Genomic DNA, 22,350 nt, shown 5'->3' with positions numbered 1-22,350 from the left:
CTTTTGGTTAGGGCTTCTCTCCACAAAGGAAGAAAGAAAGTGGTCCCCAAGAATTTTCTCACCTCAATCACTCTACAATAGTTGCTAATTTGGGTTTTTGTTGTATAGGTTTAGATTTGTTAGACATTTCAATTTTGGGACTTGCTTATGGGGAAGAGGGGCCTTTTCAATTTTTGGGCGAGTTCTATGAATGAGTGGATCTATGGAGAAGATGGGTTTGTTTTGGGAACATGGGATAATCCATTATTAACAAATTTTGGATCCAATGCATATAGCTTTAATCAACATTAAAAACTAAATACAATTTACTCTAAGACAACAATTTAAATCATGTGTGTCAATAGTTATTTTTTGACCAAACAAACTTTAAAATAGATGAGCATTGGCGGATCTAGGGGGATTGGAGGGAGCAGTGGGGGCCCCCCCCCCCCCCCCCCAAGCCGCCGCCAAGATGTAAAAAAAAATTAATAATTTCCTACTTTAGTTTGTGAAGTAGTTGCCTTGGCATAGATTGCCCCACTCCCCCCTCCCCCAACTTTGTTTATACTTTCTAATATATGATTATTAATATAATTTTATGACTCTTTATTTGTAATTTGTAATATAGGCATATTGTACTCTTGTGTATTGTGTATTTGAGGCAGATTGATCATTCATAATTTTTGTCTTTCTTTTTATATAATAATATGAGATTAAAAATCATATTGTTAACACTGAACCTTGAGGTAACGTTTGGAAATATAGATTTTGATCCTTGACCTTGAATTTGGGCGTGGATTTAAAATGAATCGAATACCATTTTATATTACATCAATTTTGTCTAAATCCACACAAATCCAAATATAAATCCAAAACCTAAGATTTATACTCTCAAATGTAGGGTAATTGGGTGAATGACATATATTGTTGTCATTATTCCAAATTGCTATTAAAAATACTTTAATTTGTTATTATGTTTTTTATATTAAATAATAATATGGTAGTGTTTTGAGATCATAGATTTTTAGCTTAGGATTTTGATTTGTATAAATTGGATAAAACTAAGTATAATATTGCATTGAGTTTTCATTACAAAAAAAAGAGGTTTTTAGTGATGAAATTATTAGTGATGGAGCTAAAATCATCACAAACAATGAGTCATTAGTGATGAAAATAAAATTTGTCACTAATAGTTATAATATTAGTGACGGTTTTAAAAATCGTCACCAATAATGAATTTTTAGTGACGAAACTGAAATCGTCACTAATACTTTCATCATTAAAAGAAGATTTCCCACTCAAACTATTGCGGAAAAATATTAGCAACGATTTTTTGGGTATTAGTGATGGTTGTGATCCGTCACTAATAGTAAACTATTAGTGACGATTTTTAAATATTGTCACTAATAGTCTACTAAGTAGTAACAATTTTTAAACAGTGTCACTAATGGTCCACTATTAGTGATGATTTTTAAAAATCGTCACCAAAAGTCCACTATTAATGACGATTTTTGAAACCGTCACTAAAACCCTTACCCATAACCCTTATTTCCCCTTCGCGCTGAAATCCTAAATCCCCCATATTTGCGCTGAAATCCAAAAACTCCTTCAACAATTGAACCCTCCTCCCTCCTCTTTATCCTCCCTACATGATCAAAGCCCATGATCACCACTCCACCGCCGGAAGCACCACTGCTGCCGCACCACCGCTGTGCGCAGTGTCGTCGCTACCCATCTCCACCTGCAAGAAGATGTGCCTCCTCCATGCCTCCTACTCCTCCTCCCCCTCCCCCTATCCTCTTCTTCTTCTTCTTCTTCTTCTTCTTCTTCTTATTTTTCTTCTTTTATATTTTGCTATATTTTTGTGTATGTACGTGTGTGTGTGTGTGTGTGTGTGTGTGTGTGTGTGTTTGTTTGTTTTTTTTTTTTTTTGTCTTTTGATATTGAACTATAGTTTTTAAATAGTTAATTTTCTTTCTACTCTTGTGTATTTATGTTGAACTTGTTACTTCTCGGTAGTATCAGATGAGCATATTTCTGCACATTGAGACGTGTCTGATGAATAATCATATGTCTTGGCAAGATCTAAGATTGATAGTTCCTTGAAGGCCTTGATTTTTTGGAGTCTTCAGTTTTATAGTAGTTTCTTCTGATATTATTTATCTTGTCCTTTTATATATATTTTTTATTTTGGATGTACTTCATAATTTGAAAACCAAAGTCAAAATATACAACATAGAACTTTTGTCTATAGTGCTAGCATATCTCTCGTGTCTCCTTTCAATTTATTTTCATGTGTTATATTTAACATAATGGTTTGAATTGTCCTCTATTTTGAGGTCTTTCATTATATAGGCAAGACTGCTAGTTATACAAGAAAACTTAAATTTGTACACGTTAATTAAACAAAGTGATTTTAGGAAGCTATATATGGTAAGCCAGCTAATTTACATGGAATGATTTTAGGAAACTATACATGGTAAGTTAAATCTCCTCTCCTATTTATGAAAGTTTATACAACCTAGATTAATATAGTTAGCTATTAACAAGGCATATTTTATGGCCTTCTATTGACACCCCCCCCCCTTTCAAATTGATGTGGGTTATCCATAAGCATCAATTTGTTTGTAAGAAAATTATGTCGTTGTCGTGTAAGAGCCTTGGTGAAAATATCTGCCACTTGAATATTGCTAGACACATGAGTAAGAGAGATAGACCAAGCTGCCAACCAACATATGATAGGCTACAAGGTCTGATAATAATTCACCCTTTTCTTTGATTGTCTTTATCCCAAATTGGGCTCTAATTTAAATAAAGAACCATATAATGAGTGACAAAACTATTAGTTACGGAACTACATTCGTCACTAATAATGAATCGTTAGTGACGAAAATAAAATTCATTGTAATAGTCAACGTATTAGTGACTGTTTTTCAAACTGTCACTAATACTGCATTTTTAGTGATGAAAATAAAATCATCACTAAAGGTAGATTTCCCACTCAAACTATTACGAGAAAATATTAGCAATAATTTTTTGGGTATTAGTGACGAAAATTTACATCACTAATAGTGTACTATTAGTGATGGTTGTGATTTGTCACTAAAACCCTTTTGCAGAACACTTATTTGTTCTTCGCGTTGAAAGCCCAAATCCTCCAAAACCCTCCCTCTCCCAACTCCCTGCACTCGCATGAAGCCCTCCCCCCCCCTCCTTGTCCTCCCTGTACGATCAAAGCCCACCACCACTGTTCCACCACTAGACGCACCTCCGGGCTATTGTCGAATGCACCACCATCACCACACCACTGCCATACACAGCCCCGCTGCTACCCATTGCCACCTGCAAAAAGGTGTGCCTCCTCCTCCTTCCTTCATTCCTCCTTTAATCTCCTTTCTAGCTCAACCTCTTAACCCTTTTGTGTTCGTTTCCATTTTGTGATCTTAGTCCTTAGGTCTATTTGATTGCATAATATATTGTTGTTTCTATGTTCACTTCAATACATTAGTGTTGTATTCATTATTCGGTCCATAATTTAACTTTATGTCCATTTTTACTCCATACGACATTTGCTTGTTTTATTGTTTGTTCTATACACTTGTTTGAACATGAATTTCGATTCATTTTTTCTAATATGTATCCATGTTGTGTTCCTTATACTTTAGCTTCATCTCATTGCTAGATCCCACTTTTATACACGAGATGAAGTACTGGAGGAATTTAATTATCATAATAGGATTAATAAAGGAGTGAGGGATATTCTAATTTTTTAAATAGTGATAATGATGTTAAGGATGATGATTACTTAAATGATAAAAAAGTGGATTATAAGATTGAGAAAAGTATGAACCAAGGTTGTGGGCTAGAGGGTAATTCTACAGGGGAAGATGGTAGGTTGTATACAGGTGATAGTGAGGATGATGTTGAGTAAAAAACTCAACTAGCTTAATACTAACTTATAATCTAAGCCAATAGGAGAAAGCAAAGGTTTTAAGATTTTAATGTTGAGATTGATCTACCTAATCCACAATACAAGGTAGGCATGCTATATAGATCATTCATTGAGTTCAAGCAAGTTGTTAGGCAGTGTATATGCTATCATTAATTGACATGATGAGATTGAGTTCCCAAAGAATGACAAAGGGTAAAGGTTGTGTGCTAGAAGGGATGCCCATGGAAATTTTATGCTTCATACATGCAAAACGATAAGGTAGTACAAGTGAAGTTCTATGAACCGACACATACATATAGAAAGGACTTCAAAAATAGGCACGTTAGTTATAAGTGCTTGTTTCAAAAAACCAATCACAATATTAGGAAGATCCTAACTAGTTAGTGGGAAAATTACAAGAAACCATTAGCTCATATCTCTAGAGCAAAATCTTGGAGATCATGAACCAAGTTTGTGCATCAGCTTGAATGGGGCTTTAAATTGAATAATATGAAAAGATGAATTGGTATGCTTAAAAAATAGTGAGGACTAACCTTGGGAGCACACTAATTCCAAAGTTGGACCACTTAGTCTTTTAGGGGTTTCATGTTTATGCTAATGCATTAAAGAATAGTTTCCTAGTGGGTTGTAGGTATATGATTGGCTTTTATGGCCAATTTTTGAAGGGTAGATATGGGGCCTCCACTTTATCCCATGGGAGGAAGAAATTTGATCCAAGAGGGAGAAGATGTCTTTTTCTGGTATCTTCTGTTGGATAGAGCTAAAATAAAAATCATATTTTGTTTATACTTTCATTTATTATATGCATGTGTTCATTAAAGTTTAGACCCGCTCAAGAATCGTTACTATGCATTCATGTCTTATCGTCAATGTGATATAAATCAATTAATATTCAATTGATTAAAAGATATACTATGTAGATTAATAATCAATTGAACATGTTAATTATTTTTTTTCATTTACAATTAGTCATGATTGTATTTCAACGATTCTTGAATTATGTGTGGACAGTTTAGGAAGTTGTATTTACATTGTTGTCATTGTTCACACTTTATTCATTGTCATACATATTTTGAGAGAGTCTCTACTTATGTTCTTTAGGTGCACAATGGGGTGTCGTGACAATTTTTTAGTGATCAAAACTAGCAACATGTTCACTTCCCTCATCTCGTGTACTTGAAGAGCCATGGGGAGATGCTGCTGGAATTTAGAATGACTATAATCAAGGAATTTGAGCGATTGACTGCAATGTAAATGCACCATTTCTGAATGGGATAGGATCCCAACCCATTATACAAAAGGTGGTTGATTTTAGGATTCACGATGCATGCCTCATAAACATTATGAGAATATAATAAACATCATTTACTTGAACATGTTATAGGCTGATTAATGAACATGGATAAAAGTTGGATGAAGGCTCGAGGTAGGTTTCTGCCAAAATACATGAAAAGGGTACATGATTTCATAGAGTTCGCATATCCTCGTGCTGACAAATCCAGTTGAATAAGGCGCCCTTGCAAGAAATGCCAAAATGTAACATTTCGACACATTGATTTGGTTGAAACAAATTTATTTGACAATGGAATAGAAAAAATGAAATTCGAGGTGTGATCCCAAGAGAGGGGTGAATTGGGTATTTTAAATTTTTATGCCAAAGTTTTAATCAACTTTAAAACTGATTTTACAAGTATTTTAACTACTTAACAATAGCAATATTTTAAACAAATAATTTTATCAATTTGTATCCTTAAATACTAAAGAGACTAACTTAAGATTTCAATATGTGACCAAACTACACACATCAAATCAATATCTATAGGAATATGCTTAACTACTCAATATTAATAATATTTACAAAATTATGCTCAACCACATGATAGTTTATGCTTTAACTTGAATAAGTGATAAACCAACACAATAATATTCCTAGCAGATAAAATCAATATGATGTTCGTAACTACTTCATATTTTAATCAATAAGAATATTCACAGCATTCAAAAATCCAAAATATGCTTGAAAAATAAAGAGATAAGGTAGAGAATGACACTAGATTTTTTACAAGGTTTGGCAACTGTGCCAACATCCTTGTCTCAAGGAGCCCACTATGAGGATTCACTATCCCTCCTTCAATATGCGGAGAAACCTCTCTCCTTTGGCAGGAGGAGATGCTTTTTACAAACCTCCTTTGATAGGAAAAGTCGCCTCTCTCCTTTACGTAGGTGGAGTTACCTCTCTCCTTGGCTTGGGTGGAGTACCCCACTCCTTCACTAGTCAGAGTCGCCACTCTTCTTTACTTAGGTGTAGTTACCTCTAAAGTAAAAACACTCTTTCGCTTGTCAACAACTCAATACTAGAGTCGTCATTTTACACAAGAAAATTAAGAGCTGATTTGTACAATGAGAACTGCCTAACCAAAGTAGATTCATACACAAAAGCACTCTAAAACACACTCAGAAAGTATTTTCTAAGAAGATCAAAGAGTTAGGCTAAGTTCTATGGGTTTTGAAAGCTATGAGCTTGAAAAAATGACTCGAAAATGACTTTAAACAAGAAGGGTGCAAAACACAATTAATCAATGTAAAATTGTTATGTTAAGTGTTCAAAACACGATTAGGGTTAGCCATTTATAAGTAGGCTTAAGTTATAGCCATTTGTGCATATTTTGGTAACATTATATTTGAAAATAACAATGAGTTCTTTCAGTTTTCGAAACTTATCGCAGCGCTTCAGTTGATAGAATTGACACTTTGGTCACTTGAACGAATTAAATTTGAATTTCAAAACTAGCAATAGTCATTCAATTGACTGAACTCTAAGTTCAGTCGCCTGAACTCACTGTGTCTAGAACTTTATAATTGCAGTAGCCATTCGGTTGACATAACCCGAGGTTCGGTCGCCCGGCCTCTCTGATCCCAGACTAGTTTGTTAAGATATCCAAATTCCTTTATTTTTAAAAATTCCAAAAAAGATTTTAATCTTTTGAAATAACATTTGGACTTTGTAAAAAAAAAAAATTCCAAGACTTTGAAAAAGTATTTAGGGTCCAAATAAATAACCTAAGAGCTTTGTAACAAAAACCAATTGAGAGGTACTTACATGAAACCTATTTTACAATACACATGATAAACTATTTAGATTTTCATATACTTGAGCTTGGTCTTCATCCAAGCTTCATGTCAATAGTCATCTTTCATTTTCTTGTGTGCTTCATGGCTTTCCAATTTGCATTTTTCATTGTGATTTTATACTATAATACTTGTATACACGCTCAACAACACAATTAGAGCCTTGGTTTGTCATTATCAAAACAAGATTAAGCATTGTTAGGCTAACAATCTCCCTCTTTTTTATGATAACAAACAAGGAGCAAAATGAGATAGCCTTTATAAGGCTTCCCCTCACAATATACATACATAAACGCAATAATAAGTAATGTAAAACGGTTAGGCACATTGAGATTAAAACTTAGAATTTTTAATTTAATGACATTTAAGCACAATTTTTTATTAGCTTTTCAAAAAATATTCTGCTTATCCCAAATATAACCATAATCCTTCCCCTTTTTACTTATAAATAAAATTGGTATTTTATAATAATTTTTGCATAGTAACTTTTGAATTTTTCTTAAAAAATTATCCCCCTTTGGACAACAGCAAAAAGGTTTAACAAAAACTCAGCAGACAAGTTTGAGCCATCTCAGTTTTCTCAATGCAATTTTACATTCTACTAAATATAAGCCCATTGAACATCCAAATATATATATATCATGCATTTCAGTTTCCTCAACCAGGAATTTTGCATAGTCAATCAGCAATAGTTCTCAAAGAAATAACCATTAGCAATATGTGACAATCATACATTAATCAGCCAAGTCATCCAATATGCAACATTATGTCACAACCAACATTTAGCGATCAACAAACTTAAAAATCAACATTTCTAACACAAAACTCATAGTGGTTGCAAACTAATCCTATATATTAACATAAAAAATCATACTTAACCAAGCTGTTTACAAAAAACGATAAAAAAAAATAAGTACAATCACTTACAAAAATCTCTCCCCCTGGAGATTAGCACTCCCTCATGTAATCCTTATCAGTTGCATCTCCATTGGAAGAGCTCTCATCCTCCTCATCGTCATCTTAGTCCTTTTACTCGTCACCTTCACTTAGACTTTCTTCCATAGGTGCTTTCCCTTTGGACGAGGTAGCACCATCCAATTTGTTCTCAAGTTGTTCAATTCTTTGGTCAAATGATTGAAAATTAGCATGGATGTCTTGTTGTATTGTGTAGAGCTTGAGATAAAAATTCCAATAAAGATCCTAATACCAATCAGGAGGAGCATGTGTAGCACCCTCGGGAGCATTAGCCAGACCCGCTAGAGCATTTTTCTCTTCACGCTGTGGATCATCCATATAAGCATATTCCCTGTTCTCCTTCATAGGCACATAATCTTGCAGAGGTGGACAATATTTCGGAATCCACCCATGTATAGCAACTAATGTGATGACCTGAAGAATAATAGTATTTAAATAATGATTAAGAGGGTGAAAATGGAGACAGTAACAGAAGAAGGAAGTCGACTTCATCGACAAACACAGGGGATTCATCGACGAGGGTATAAAAGGACCTCGTCAACGAAGACAGCATTCGTCGACGAGGAAATACCGAGAGAGGCTTTGAGCAGTCTGAATTTCGTCGACGAGTGGGTTTCGTCAACGAAATTATTAAAGGACTCGTCGATGAGATGACGTGGCTCATCGACAAATCCAGTCCTATAAATATCAAAAACCTGGATTAAACGTCAAAAATTTGGAATTATCTCACTCACTCTCTCTCTCCCTACGGTTTCTCTCTATTCTCTCTTTGATTTTGGGCCAAATTTACGCCGGTTTGATGATCTGAAGCCACCACGACGCTCCTAGGGAAGTTCTCTCCAAATCTGCAAGAGCGGATCATTGGTGAAAGCAAGTTGGAATTCATCCCTGAGTTGAGGTAAGACTTTTTAAGCCAAATTTGGTCTTACGGTAGTTATAGAAAATGATATACATGTGAAAATACTAAAATTTAGTACTGGGAGTTTTCATTTTCAGGGTATTGATCAGAAAACCCTATGGGTGTTAGACCGAGATTTTTAGGGGCTTTCTTAGTAGCGAGGAAAGGAATAAACTAAAGTAGTTATTTTCCATGCAAATCATTATTATGTATGAGTAAATTTACTTTCATAAAAGTACGTATTATATCTGTATATTACGAAGGAATTGTACACTTGGGAAAATACTGCTAATATGTTGAAATGAATATGTATGTATGAGATGTCAAAACTATGGTTTTAGAATACAATGTATGGTTTTTATACAGCAAATGTGTGGCATGAATATTATTTTACATGGAAGAATATCATGATATGACAATGATACAAATGGAATATGTTTGAGAAATTATGAAAGAATACAGTATATTATGATGTTGAAAATATATGATAAATTGATTATTTTCATAATGATATACATATATGTATGATTTCGGCACGAGGCCGTATTTATGTATGATTTCGGCGCGAGGCCGTATTTATGTATGATTTCGTGTTGATGATGTATTTATGTATGATTTTGATGCGAGACCGTATTTATATATGATTTTGGTGCGAGGCTGTATTTATGAAATGATTAGCACGAGGTTGTATTTATGAAATGTTTGGCGCAAGGCCGTAATTATGAAACTATGAAAGATGCTATAATATCATGTACTATATGTTATCAGAACCCAGATGTTAGTTTAGTTCAGTTCAGGAGCACGGTACCGTAGCTTATAGAATAGATATTTATCATCAGATTCGTGCTAACCACCCCACGATGGGGTGGGAGATGGATAGTCGATGTGGCTTTCAGTAGAGTGTGGACGTCCACCTGGCAGTCCGGACCAGGGTGTGGCAGGCCCATTGTACTTACAGATATTTTTGACTCTGCAGTGGTCGGCCAGCCATTGTCGGGTCCCGTCTTCGGGCTGCACAACCCGTCATGGGGGGTAATACATGACATCAACTAACTATTCATCCAAGGTATGTTTTCAGTATTATAAGTTATAACAAATGTTTTATGTACGATATGAATTATTAGCAAATATGAAAATATATGATTATTCAGTACGATATAATGAATGTTTATAGATACATGAGATGTATTGTATATGTATAATTGCCTTAAATGTTCATGTTGTCATACAGTTGTATTTAGTTTATTTTCCCTTAGTGAGAAGTTTCTCACCCCTAAACCTAATTAATTTTTCAGGAGACCCTGAGAGATCGGCAGGTTGTGGCCGCCGTTGAGATTATTAGGTTACCCCACTAGGAGGGTAAGATTTTGTACTAGGATCAAGATTATTTTTGTTGTATGATCCTAGAGTTATTTTGATGTTTTGGAGATTGTATATAAATACAGTATTTTGATGATGTAGTAAACTCTGGTATTATGTTTTATGGTTGGATGATTGAGATTTTACACTCACTGCTGCTTAGGCTTCCGCTGTGATTGATAGGTGTCCCCGTTACCCACGGGTTCAAGTTGACTTTTCTATTTATTATATTTCATTTTATATTAAGATTTTTGAGGTCGTTATAGTTTGGTATCAGAGCCTAGGATACTAGGTTCTGTAGACTCTAGAGTGCAGCAGTAATAATTCCAGACTATAGGATAAGGGAATTTTGATGTCTGGTTTTGTAGTCTGGATGCAGGACTTCCGTGGTGGTTTGTGTGATTTTCCTGGAGTGATGATTTTAGGAAATTCATGGTAAACTATTGTCTGGTTGGGTATCTAGGTTGCAGGATTGAACCTTAAATTAAGATAAAGAGAGACGAATTAATTAGGAGAAAATATTATATGAGTTAAGTGATATGTGTAGTGAAGGGGTTTTGAGTTAAGTTATTTGTTTTCAGGATGGACCCTGGTGGCAATAGTGCCCACGCTAGTGGGAGTGAGGGTGCTAGACCCTCAGGCGCTGCGGGTAGTGATTCGGATGCCGTCTTACGCAGTGTGGCACAGTAAGTTATGGCAGAAATTGCTAGGAGTTTAAGGGAACAGGGTGGTCCATCGGCAGGCCACAGTAGTTCGATAGAGAAATTTATAAAGATGAATCCTCCAGCTTTCTCAGGGGAAACGGATCCTGCAGTCGCTGAAAACTGAGTGCAGGAGATAGGGAAAGTGTTTGCACTACTACAGTGTTCGGAGGAGCAGAGGGTACTATTTGCCACATATAAATTGACTGGAGAGGCCGAGAGATGGTGGTCAACAGTGAGACTTTTAGAGCAGCAGAGGACAGTACCTATGGAGATGACGTGGGAGCAGTTTAAGGAGATATTCTTCGACAGGTATTTTCCAGCCTCGTCTAGGGAAGTTAAGATTGAGGAGTTCCTGAATCTAAAGTAGGGACAGTTGTCAGTGCAGCAGTACGTAGCGAGGTTCATCGAGTTATCTCGCTTTGCCCCGTATATCATTCCAGGTGAGGTGAAGAAGGTACGACTATTTGAAAGAGGCCTGAGGAGAGAAATATACAAGCAAATATCGATACTAAAGTTGCAGGACTTCACCGAGCTGGTTGACCGAGCCACTATAGCGGAGATTGGGGATCAGATGGAGGCCAAGGAGCAGAGACAGAAGAAGAGATCCACACCTTCCAGCTCCCAGCAGGGAGTCGGCCATGCTTCATGGAAGAGAGGTGGTTATTATAGAGACTGGAGATAGGAGACCAGGAATCGCGATTTCCAAGGTGTGTAGCCATCTCCAGCTTGCCTATCTTGCAGGAAGAGACACCTAGGGGAGTGTTGTGTCGGGCAGGGTGTCTGCTATAGGTGTGGGGAGCCAGGACATATGATGAGGGAGTGTCCGACACAGATTGGTGCTGCTCCTACTCCTAAACCTGCTTGAGGAGGCTACTAGGCGCCACGTAGAGGCCAGCATAAGAATATGGCCCCAGTCAAGGTTTTTGCTTTGACGTCGGGCAATGCTAAGGTGGCTGGCGACGTGGTGATAGGTACGGTTAATATGCTTTCATTAAAGTTATTGCACTTTTTGATTCTAGTGCCACATATTCGTTTGTGTCCTTAGGATGTGTTAAATTATATGGGGTCGAAACACAATCATTAGATGTCAAGTTATTAGTGGCTACATCGACCGAGTTAGCGGTGAGATGTAGAGGATGCTTCATGGTTTCCCAGTTGATGTTTAGGGAAGAATTTTATCTTTTGATTTGGTGGTGCTGGATATGCACGGGTTTGACATCATCTTCAGCATTGATTGGCTAGCAGCTAATTCTGCTATTATAGATTGTCGTGCAAGGGAAGTGATATTCAAACCTCTAGGAAAACCAGAATTCAGATTTACAAGGTCACGAGTACAATCTTTACCTCGGATGGTCTCAGCTATTAAGGTAAGGAGGCTGCTTCATAATGGCTGTCTGGGATTCGTGGCTTTTGTAAAGGAAATATCAGAAAATGAATTGATACTTATTAATACACCTGTGGTGAAAGAATATACGGATGTGTTCCCAGATGAATTACCAGGTCTACCACCTGATTGTGAGGTAGATTTCCCTATTGATCTACTTCCAGGTACAGCGTCGATTTCTAAAGCACCGTACCGAATGGCACCAGCAAAGTTGGCAGAACTGAAAGATCAGTTGCAGGATTTGCTTGATAAGGGCTTCATACGACCTAGTGTATCTCCGTGGGGAGCTCCAGTACTGTTTGTGAAAAAGAAGGACGGGTCTATGAGGATGTGTATAGATTACAGGGAGAATAATAAGGTGACTATTAAGAACAAGTATCCTCTACCCCATATCGATGATTTGTTTGATCAGCTCCAGGGTACACGGGTATATTCTAAGATTGATCTCAGGTCAGACTACCATTAGGTAAAAGTGAAAGCAGAATACGTCTTAAAGACGGCCTTCAAAACTAAGCACGAGCATTACGAGTTTCTTGTTATGTCGTTTGGTTTGACGAATGCTCCTACAGTATTTATGGACTTGATGAATAGAGTCTTCCACTAATACCTAAACCAGAGTGTTGTTGTTTTTATTGATGATGTACTGGTCTATTCGAGGATCTATGAGGAGCATAAGACGCACTTGAGGCAGGTTTTGCACACACTTCGGGAAAAGAAGTTGTACACCAAGTTCAGTAAATGTGAATTCTGGCTTGAGAAGGTCGTGTTCTTGGGGCATGTTGTATCTGGAGACGGTATTTCTATGGATCCAAGTAAAATTGAGGCGTTAGTGAATTGGGCTAGACCGAGGAACGTCTAGGAGATCAGGAGTTTCTTGGGGTTAGCTAGTTATTACCGTCGTTTCGTTGAAGGGTTCCCAGCTTTGTCAGGGCCTCTAACATGACTGACTAGGAAGAATGCTAGATTTGAATGGGATGACAGCTGTGAGCAGAGTTTTCAGGAATTGAAAAAGAGGCTAGTCACAGCGCCAGTACTGATCATCCCGTCTGGGGGTGAGGGGTATACTTTCTACAATGATACGTCATTGAAGGGACTTGGTTGTGTACTAATGCAGCATAACACGGTAGTGGTGTAAGAACCCGAACCGTGATAACTGGGTTTAAATAAATAAATGAGGGGTAAAATTGGTATTTGAACAGGTCGACGAAATTCAGGGACTTGTCGACGAGGAGAAGCTGAGGAGTCTCGGAAAAATCAAAGATCCCAAATTCGTTAACGAGGCCACCGATTCATCGACGAAGGCAGTGGAAGATTCATCGATGAGAACACCATTTCCTTGATGAGTTGGGCCAGGTCAAAGGGTTATAAATAGGAATTTTCATTACTTCCTCCCTAAGAAACTTCAAACATCTCTCTCTCTCTCTCTCTCTCTCTCTCTCTCTCTCTCTCACTCTCTCTAAAACTCTCCCTACTCTCTCTCTCTCTCTAGATTTCTTCGTCAATCGTTGCTGGAATCATGAATCTGAAGTTACCACGAGGATCGTGGAAGGATTCTCTACAATTTCTACGGATCCAAATCTCATTTCAGAGATTTTCAGGTTTTGGCCAAAAATCAAAATGAGGCTCGGTTTTCATTTCTGATCCATTAGTTTTGTAGGAAACGATTTTTTGAGCATATTCTGTATTGTGATTTGTAGGTTTTGGAACTCGATTCACTGGGGCCTTGGAGTTCGGGAATTTCTATTTAGGGAAAAGGTAAGGGGAACTGTGTTTATATCGATTTTTTTTAAAATCGGACTCGGTGAAACTATGGTTCACGGTCCTGTGTGTGTTTTGGCTACTAATTTGGGGGGATCTAATGGGGAAAACTATGGGTTTTTCATTATTAATGTTTTCGGAAAAGGGGGCGACGGACTGCATCCTTGGTTTTGTTGAAAACCGAGGGTATATGTTGATTTATACTGTGATATTGGGATGATCATGCTTTGACTTTTTTAAACTGTATTTGTTTGGAAAACCATGAATTAGATTTCCAAATGAGTGTGGTTTGTTTGGTTATATGAGCATGCATATGTTGTATCTTGGTGAAATAGGAATGGGGTTCCGAATTGTTCCAGGTTTGAAAATCCGGCTTTTGTCGAAGAGTGTGCAATACCACTAGATTGGCCAGCTTTCAAGCCGAAGGGTGTGTGAATACCAGATTTGCACCAGTTCGACACTGATGCTATGCCAAGTTACCGGGGGCACCGATATTTTTCGAAGGGTGTGAAATATCACCATACTACCAGTGTTGGCCGAAGGGTGTGAAATACTACCAAATCACCGATTTTTACCGAAGGGTGTGAAATACCACCAGACATTCCGGCTTTGAGCCGAAGCGTGTGACGACACGAGATTGTATTGCTTGGTTTGTGAAAAATACTAGAACTGTCTTGATTGTTTTGACTATTGAACCATGCATATTAGTGTATCATGATAACACTCAAATGCCACAAACCGATATAACCTGTGTTCTTCCTTACTAAGAGGTGTCTCACCCCTGCTGTACGTATATTTTTACATGTCCTTCGAGTAACCGGAACTAGCGTCCTGGTGTAGGGAGCGTAGTGGCCGGTGTACTACGTTTAGCGCTTGGGTAAGTGCTAGGACTATATTTTTTATGTGTTGCCATTTTGAGATGTATTGGGGCACCCGTTTGTACGTTTTGATAGAGCTGTGTTCTGCTTGTGTATAGACTCGGGTATGGTACTGTATATGTTGTAATAGAATGACCTTTTTCTACTGCGCATATGATTGTGTTTGGATGTGTTTAGGGTGTCTGGGAACCCACAGGGTCGGACCCTCATCCATTGTACTGTATCTTTGGATGTTTGATCGGATACAAGGATAGGTTAGGTTACATTTTCACCCTTGGGTCCCATTTTGGGGTTCGGGGCGTGACAACTTGGTATCAGAGCTAACCAGGTTACTAGATCTTGTAGACTTGGTTAGGCTTAGTTGTGAGTACATACCAGAGTATAGGATGTGGATATAGGTAGAGTTGGTTGATGGTTGTTCGGTTTCTAGACCAGGATTTATCAACGGTATTTCATGTTTTTCCTGGGATGATGATTCTAGTAAAAGCAAGGCAGATCATTGATGACTTTCGTGTCGGTGTGATAGGACAGACCTAGACCTAGAAGGGAGTAGTTAACACGATTCGTGTAGATCATTGTGTTCACTATATGTGTTGTAGGGATACTGATAGATTCCTGTTGTGTTGCAAAATGGAGCCCAAGGATAATAACCTGGGAAGTGGCTCCAAGGAAACTGTGAGTGATGAGTCTCCTTCTGTACCTCGAGGTTTGACGAGGCAGGTATTACGGGAGATCAGGCAGAGTGTGAGGAGATGTGAGCGTTCTCTTATTGCTGCAGGGTGCACCATTGAGAGGTTCACACGCATGCATCCTTCGACATTTTCTGGAGGACCTGACCTAACGATAGTAAAGGACTGGATGGATAAGATTGAGAGGATTCTAGAAGTCTTACACTGAATGGATAGGTAGTGAGTCCTCTATGCTACTTTCCAGCTGTCGAGGGAGGTGGGTCGATGGTGGACTGTGGTGAGTCTGCTGGAGAAGCAGAGAGCCGGTTCAGAGGAAATGACGTTGAGCTATTTCAAGGAGGTGTTCTTTGACTGATACTTCCCGGCTTTAGTACGTGATGCGAAGGCAGATGAGTTTTCTACTCTGATGCAAGGGAATTTGACGATGCATGGGTATGTGGCTCGATACATAGAGTTGTCTTGCTTTGCACCATATATGATCTCGAGCGAGTATAAGAAGACTCGGAGGTTCGAGAAGGTTTTGAGGAAGATATCCGCAGACTAGTGGGTATGCTTCAGATTCGCGAGTTCTCGGTGGTGGTGGATAAAGCCACAGTGATTGAGACCGTTATCCGAGAGGACAAGGTGGATCAGGAATCGAGGAAGAGGATAGTACCTTCTGGTTCTCAGAAAAGATCTCATCAAGGATCGTGGAAGAAAAGGAACAAGGGCTCGGCTACCGCCAGAATATCGAGCGCCGGCATTCTCAAATGAGCTAGACTCGTGGTCGTTGTACCAGATGCCACAAATGGCACGAGGGTGAGTGCTAGTCATTTGGGGGTAACTGCTATAACTGTGACCAATCAGGTCATATGTTTCGTGATTGTCATGCACCGAGGTGAGATGTGCCTGCATCTAGTGTGAACCAAGGGAGCAATCAGATACCTCGGGGAACTGTTCAGATAAATACAGCACCGGCCAGAGTATACTCTCTTACTTTAGCGGATGCTGAGCATGTAGGTAACGTGATGACAGGTACCTTATTATTGCTTTCGAATAAAGCTTTTGTTTTGTTTGATTCGAGTGCAACCTATTCCTTTGTGTTTATGAATTTTGTGGGACGGTGTGGGGTTGAGACCCGAGACATGAATGAGGTGTTATCTGTTACTACGCTATCTAGGAGTGTATCTTTCTATAGGAAGATGTTTGTAGACTGCCCAGTGGAAATTCAGAAGAAGCTGCTACCGGCGAATCTTGTGGTATAAAACATGTCGGGGTTCGACATCATTCTGGGGATGGATTGGTTGTTCTCTAGTTATGTTGTGATCCACTATCGTAGGAAGGTAGTAATGTTTAGACCACTTGAGGAGTAAGAATATGAATTTGTGGGATCGTGTGTGCGTTCGACGCCACAGATTCTATCGGCATTGCAGGCAAAGAGGTTACTCTTGGACGAGTGTCAGGGGTACCTAGCTTGTGTGAAGGAACCATCGCAAGATGAGTTGAGACTCGAGGATATTCGAGTGGTCAGCGAGTTTGTGGATATGTTTCCAGATGATTTACCTGGTTTACTCCAAATCGTGAGGTGGAGTTTGCGATAGAGTTGCTATCTGGTAAGGCACCGATCTCTAAAGCTCTGTACCAGATGGCTCCAGCAGAACTTCAGGATTTGAAGGAGCAGTTGCAAGAATTACTGGACAGGGGATTTATTCGACCTAGTGTTTCACCCTGGGGAGCTCCAGTATTGTTTGTAAAGAAGAAGGATGGGTCGATGTGGATGTGTATTGATTACCATGAGATTAACAAGGTAACTGTGAAGAATTGCTATCCTTTACCTCGTACAGAAGATCTCTTTGACCAGTTGCAGGGGATGCGGGTCTTTTCAAAGATCGATTTGTGATCAGGATATCATCAGGTGAGGGTTAGAGCGGAGGATGTAGCGAAGACTACTTTCCGAACCAAATATGGCCACTACGAGTTTTTGGTCATGCCTTTTGGGTTGACAAATGCTCTGGCAGTGTTCATGGATCTGATGAATAGGGTTTTCCATGAGTACCTAGATCGATTCGTAGTGGTATTCATTGACGACATACTAGTAAACTCGAGAAGTATGGAAGAGCACGTAGAACATTTAAGGTTAGTGTTACAGATTATGCGGGAGAAGAAGCTGTATGTTAAGCTGAAAAAATGTGAATTCTGGTTGAGTCAGATTACATTCTTAGGCCATGTGGTTACTGGGGATGGTATATCAGTTGATCCTAGCAAGATTGAAGCTGTGGTCGACTAGGTAAGACTGAAGAATGTGCAGGAGGTTCGGAGTTTTCTGGGACTGGCGGGTTACTATCATCGGTTCGTAAAGGGTTTCTCTAAACTATTTGGACCTATGACATGATTGACCAGGAAAGGAGTGCAGTTTCAGTGGACCAGTGATAACGAACAGTGCTTTCAAAAGTTGAAGCACTAGCTGGTTACTGCTCTAGTATTGACCATTCCTTCGGGGGATGGTGGATTTGTGATTTATAGCGACGCGTCTCTAAAATGCCTGGGATGTGTGCTCATGTAGCAGGGTAAGGTAGTAGCTTATGCCTCTCGGCAACTGAAAGAATATGAGAAGAACTACCCTATGCACGATTTGGAGTTGGCTGCTGTTGTGTATGCATTGAAGATCTGGCGACACTATCTGTACGGGGTGCAGTGTGAGATCTTCACTGACCACAAGAGTCTCAGGTATTTCTTTACACAAAAGGAGTTGAACATGAGGCAGAGGCGGTGGCTAGAGTTGATTAAGGACTACGAATGCACGATCAGTTATCACCCAGGGAAGGCTAATGTAGTAGCTGATGCATTGAGTCGGAAGTCAAGGCCTACGGCTATATCTGCGGTTGTAACTTAGTGCCACATTAGGCAGGATTTGGAAAGCTCAGGTATAGAGTTGGTGATGGGTGATCATCAGGCTTATCTTGCTAGCTTGGTGATCCAACCGACCTTATTTGAGCGGATAAAAGTTGCGCAAACTAGTGATGCAGAGTTGGCAGAGGTTATGGAAAAGGTACAGCAGGGATTGGCTACGGAGTTTAACATCTATGAGGGAGGTGTGTTGAGGTTTGGGACCAGGCTATGTGTTCCGAACGATGATGAGATCAAAAGGACGATTCTAAAGGAGGCGCATCATTCTATGTATACGGTACATCTTGGTAGTACAAAGATGTATCGGGACATGCGCGAGACCTTCTGGTGGTCTGGTATAAAGAGGCAGATTGCTCAGTTCGTGGAACAGTGTCTGACGTGACAGTAGGTGAAAGCTGAACATCAAAGGCCAGCAGGGCCGTTGCATCCTTTGCCTATTCCAATGTGGAAATAGGAGCATATTTCCATGGACTTTGTAACCGGATTGCCTCCAGTACTTCACGGGCAGAATGCTATTTGGGTGATCATGGATAGATTGATGAAATCTGCACATTTCATACCGATGAAAGTTGGCTATCCTTTGAGTAGGCTAGTAGCTTTGTATATGCATGAGATTGTGAGAATGCACGGAGTACCGGTGTTCATAGTATCGGATTAGGATCCGAGGTTTACTTCTCGATTCTGGATGAGCTTGCAGGAAGCATTGGGGACGAAGCTTACTTTCAGTACAACGTTCCACCCCCAGACTGATGGACAGTCGGAGAGAACAATACAGATATTGAAATATATGTTGCGAGCGTGTGTGTTAGACTTTGGTGGTAGTTGGATACAGTTTATGCCACTTGTAGAGTTCGCTAATAATAACAGCTTCCAGTCTAGTGTCGGGATGGCACCGTTCGAGGCTTTGCATGGTCGGAGGTGTCGATCTCCATTGTGTTGGGATGAGGTTAGTGAACATCTAGTGTTAGGACCTGAACTCGTGTAGCAGGCGTCTGAGAAGGTGGGTTTGATTCGGGAGAGGATTAGATCAGCTCAAATTCGGTAGAAGAGTTACGCAGATGTTCGCCGCCGAGATTTAGAGTTCGTAGTGGGAGGTAAGGTATTTCTGCGTATCGCTCCTACGAAAGGGGTGATGAGATTTGGGAGGAAGGACAAGTTGAGCCCGAGGTATATTGGACCATTCGAGGTGCTTGAGCGAGTGGGTCCAATAGCCTACAGAATTGCATTACCTCCAGTACTTTTAAGACCATAATGTGTTTCACATATCCATGTTGAGGAGGTACGTGTTGGATCCTTCACATGTTATTAGTTATGATGAGTTGGAAATTGGGGATACTTTAGCGTATGAGGAGATACCTATTCAGGTTCTGGACCGTAAAGTTCAGAAGCTGCATACCAAAGAGATACTGTTAGTGAAGGTATTGTGGTGAAACCACGAGGTTGAGGAGGCTTCTTGGGAACTGGAAACGGAAATACGCCCGAAGTATCCACAGTTGTTTTGAGCACTTGTACATGATCCTACTATGGGTTGGGATAGGTGGTTAGTCATCGGGAGTATGTGTATTGTGAACTCCTGAGACCATTGTATATGTAACCACAGTATTCCTCGGCCATAAGTGAGGGTATGTGTGTATGTGTATGATGGGACTATGCTGTAGTGGTCGCCAGTTTTTCTCGAGAGTGGTATATATGTGTTTGATTATATGTATGAGTCTGTAAATGAGAGATGGCAAATTTTGAGGATGAAATTTTTGTAAGGAGGGGAGATTGTAAGAACCCAAATTGTGATAACTCGGTTTAAATAAATAAGAGAGGGGTAAAATTGGTATTTGAACAGGTTTCTTCGAAGCTAGAGTTCGTTGACAAAGTCCATGCATTTCTCATCGACGAAGTTCAAGGACTCATCGACGAGGAGAAGCAGAGGAGTCTCGAAAAAACCAGAGATCCCAGATTCGTTGACGAGGCTACCGATTCGTCGATGAAAGCAGTTGAAGATTCGTCGACGAGAACACCATTTCGTCAACGAGTTGGGCCGGGTCAAAGGGCTATAAATAGGAATTTTCATTACTTCCTCACTAAGAAACTTCAAATATATATATATCTCTCTCTAGAACTCTCCCTACTCTCTCTCTCTCTCTCTAGATTTCTTCGCCGATCGTTGCTGGAATCGTGAATCTGAAGTTACCACGAGGATCGTGGAAGGATTCTCTACAATTTCTACGGATCGGAATCTCGTTTCAGAGATTTTCAGGTTTTGACGAAAAATTGAAGTAAGGCTCGGTTTTCATTTCTAATCCAGTAGTTTTGTAGGAAACGATTTTGTGAGCATATTCTATATTGTGATTTGTAGGTTTTGGAACTCGGTTCGCTGTTTAGGGGCCTTGGAGTTTTGGAATTTCTATTCAGGGAAAAGGTAAAGGGAACTGTGTTTATATCAGTTTTTTTTTTTAAATCGGACTCGGTGAAACTATGGTTGACGGTCCTGTGTGTGTTTTAGCTACTCATTTGGGGGGATCTAATGGGAAAAACTATGAGTTTTTCATTATTACATTTTTGGGAAAAGGGGGCGACGGGCTGCATCCCTAGTTTTGTTGAAAACCGAGGGTATATGTTGATTTATACTGTGATATTGGGATGGTCGTACCTTGACTTGCATAAGCTGTATTTATTTGGAAAACCATGATTTAGATTAACAAATGGGCGTGGTTTGTTTGGTTATATGAGCATGCATATGTTGTATCTTGGTGAAATAGGAACGGGGTTCCTAATTGTTCCAAGTTTGAAAATTCGGCTTTTGTCGAAGAGTGTGCAATACCACTAGATTGGCCGGCTTTCGATCCGAAGGGTGTACGAACACCAAATCTACACCGATTCAACGCTGATGCTATGCTAGGTTACCGGGGGCACCGACGTTTCCCGAAGGGTGTGAAATATCACGAGACTGTCGGCGTTGGCCAAAGGGTGAAAAATACCACCAGATCACCGGTTTTTACCGAAGGGTGTGAAATACCACCAGACAATCTGGCTTCGAGCGGAAGGGTATGACGACACTCGATTCTATTGCTTGGTTTGTGAAAAATACTGGAACTGTCTTGATTGTTTTGACTATTGAACTATTCATGTTAGTGTATCATGATAGCACTCAAATGCCACACACTGATATAACTTGTGTTCTTCCTTACTGAGAGGTGTCTCACCCCTGCTGTACGTACATATTTACAGGTTCTTCGAGTAACCGGAACTGGCGTCCTGGTGTAGGGAGTGTAGTGGTCGGTGTACTGCGTTTAGCGTTTCGGTAAGTGCTAGGACTGTATTTTTTATGGGTTGCCATTTTGAGATGTATTGGGGCACCCGTTTGTACGTTTTGATAGAGCTGTGTTCTGCTTATGTATAGACTCTGGTATGGTACTGTATATGTTGTAATAGAATGACCTTTTTCTGCTGCGTATATGATTGTGTTTGGATGTGTTTAGGGTGTCTAGGAACCCCACGGGGTCGGACCCTTATCCATTGTATTGTATCTTTGGATGTTTAATCAAATGCAAGGATAGGTTAGATTACATTTTCACCCTTGGGTCCCATTTCAGGGTTTGGGGTGTGACAAGTGGCATATGCGTCTAGGCAGTTGAAAGAATATAAAAAGAACTACCCTACCCATGATCTTGAGTTGGCTGTAGTGGTACACGCATTGAAAATTTGGAGACATTATCTGTACAGTGAGCAGTACTAGATTTTCTCCGACCACAAGAGTTTAAAGTA

This window comes from Malania oleifera, chromosome 3 (genome assembly GCF_029873635.1).
Source record: "Malania oleifera isolate guangnan ecotype guangnan chromosome 3, ASM2987363v1, whole genome shotgun sequence".
Classification (NCBI taxonomy): Eukaryota; Viridiplantae; Streptophyta; class Magnoliopsida; order Santalales; family Ximeniaceae; genus Malania; species Malania oleifera.
The sequence above is the reverse complement of the archived record's forward strand: the minus strand, read 5'-3'. Positions refer to the sequence as shown.